Source organism: Diaphorina citri, unplaced genomic scaffold (assembly GCF_000475195.1).
Source record: "Diaphorina citri unplaced genomic scaffold, Diaci psyllid genome assembly version 1.1 scaffold9483, whole genome shotgun sequence".
Classification (NCBI taxonomy): domain Eukaryota; kingdom Metazoa; phylum Arthropoda; class Insecta; order Hemiptera; family Psyllidae; genus Diaphorina; species Diaphorina citri.
Window position 1 is genome coordinate 1 of NW_007386857.1, and position 2,342 is coordinate 2,342.

The 2,342-nt window shown below is 35.3% G+C and overlaps 1 long non-coding RNA gene across 1 annotated transcript; it reads right to left on the reverse strand.

The window, feature by feature from the left end:
• Window positions 1-841: 841 nt before the first annotated feature.
• On the reverse strand, window positions 842-1,269 carry LOC113472864. The gene is made up of 2 exons (XR_003395012.1): window positions 1,133-1,269; window positions 842-1,056 (listed from the first exon to the last, which is right to left on the reverse strand). It is a non-coding gene; the product is annotated as an uncharacterized LOC113472864 (long non-coding RNA).
• Between the last annotated feature and the right edge of the window lie 1,073 nt (window positions 1,270-2,342).

Below are 2,342 nucleotides of genomic sequence, written 5' to 3' on the forward strand. Positions count from 1 at the left end.
CGATGGTCTCTAGCCAAGATTACTTGGCCCGTCCCGAACTGCAGTCAACCGTCCCGAACCTGTACGTTTCCTTTGAAGCATGATAAACCCTTTGTAACCTCCAGTTAGTCAGGCTGGTTAGGGTTTGGCTAGTCTGATGGGGTGTGTACAGGGTAGATTTTGACAAAATGGGGCGAACATTATCCCAAACAGATTAGGGTTGTTCTCGGTTTGCTTTTCTTTTTTCACAGTCCTACCAAGCCTAACCCAGTACATAACAGTAGTCTTGGTTCTACGGACACCATTTCAGGTCATTGACCTTTTGAACTTTAACGGCAATCACATTCTAATAGTAAACCAGCCTGAGACCTAGGTGTGTGTCTTGCGTCTCGCCTTTCGTCAATGTTTTCTTTGCGCAAAGTAAAAATTGCGAAATTCTGGACGTCCTTTGTAAAATAGGCCACTGAAATGTGTAATTTTGTCTTCCATACAACCTAAGAAAAGAGTAAATTGTTTAGACTAAGGGTGGATTTCAACAATATTTTTTCAGTCCCTAGAAGGCCTGCTAAGCCTACAGTTTGTTTTCTATTTGATTTGTATAGGCTTAACGGGGCTGGTAAGCTAACAGGCTGTTAGGGACGAAAACGAAGGTTGCTGAACCAGAACCACCCACATAAATCTTATTTGAAAGCCCTTCTCCTGACTCAGTTACGTATTTTATGTCACAACTGGGTTTCAAACCACAGTCCTTTCGTTTATGACTCCAGCAACATCTACTAACGGAATTGTTCTGTTAACAATAATATCTTAATGGTACCTCTACCTAAGTAGGCATGAATCAATATGAAAAAAAATAGCAAACTTTTGCAAAAACAGTCCAAAAACAAAGAGAAAATTGTATTTTTTTTAAATATAAAAATAAAATAAAAATAGCCAATTTACAAAATACTTTTTCAACATTATTTTATACCCCACACTGATATGCATACAAAAATATAAATCAATAGCTCTAACAAACTTTACAGCAGAACAATAAATATGTTACAAAATTAACCACCCTTTTCTAAGTACTAATACCTACTCTCACTACAATTATTACTTAACTAATATAGTAATAAACAACTTGAAACATCCCCTAAGTAGAAACAAAAACCTACTCTCACTACAATTATTACTTAACTAATATAGTAATAAACAACTTGAAACATCCCCTAAGTAGAAACAAAAACCTACTCTCACTACAATTATTACTTAACTAATATAGTAATAAACAACTTGAAACATCCCCTAAGTAGAAACAAAAACCTACTCTCACTACAATTATTACTTAACTAATATAGTAATAAACAACTTGAAACATCCCCTAAGTAGAAACAAAAAATATATAAGACCTTGTTTAGACTGCGAGAGTAAGGGGACTTTTCAGTCCTATGCTGGTAGTATAATAATTAAACAAGGTATATTCTATTCTATTCTTAAGGGAATCTAGCTAAAAAAATACCTAGGGAGAAGGGGAGAGGGCAAAAGAAGGGGAGGGAGGGAGGGAGAGGGAGAGAGAGAGGGAGAGAGAGAGAGAAAGAGAGAGGAGAGAGATAGAGAAAGAGGAAGGGAATATTAAAGATTTAAAGAAATTAAGAAAGGATTTTCAGCCTAATCGGCCCTTGTGGGTCCTGTAGAGGTCCTTTTGGATGAATTCTATAGATAGTTCACTAAACCACTAGTGAAATAATATGAAAAATAATCACGCCAGTTTAGAGAGATCGAACTCGGGACCTTTGTACAAGTAGAGTAAAATAAGAAGCATCTAACCACTTTTGAACCAGGTGCTTTAGAAAAGAACACAGAACATTAATTTACTATTGGTAAAAATTAGAAAAATTTCTGGACCCTAGCCGGAACTTTTTAAAGATCGTTCCTTTTTTGACCATTAGTTTTATAGGACAAAAATGGACTTTTTTAAAAAAGTTCCGGCTAGGGTCCAGAATTTTTTTCTAATTTTTACCAATAGTAAATTAATGTTCTGTGTTCTTTTCTAAAGCACCTGGTTCAAAAATGGTGAAAAAATATTGAGGAGAAAAAAAGTTACACCAACATTTATCTCCAGATACATGCATTTTCAGCATAAAACTGGTAATTGTTTTTCATTTTTCTTTTTTTACTCACAGGCTATGTAGGTTTGCGGTCTTGTGGAATAAGTTTTAAACTTTACAGCAAAAAACATTCATAACGGTTTTACCGAAAAAATTGAACACTGAGCAGAAGTTAGAGAAAAACCAAAAAATAAGGGTGTCCCGAATTTATTGCTCTCCAGTGTACATAATAGTGTGTGACCCACTTTCCTTGAAATGGTGTTAGTAGGCCAT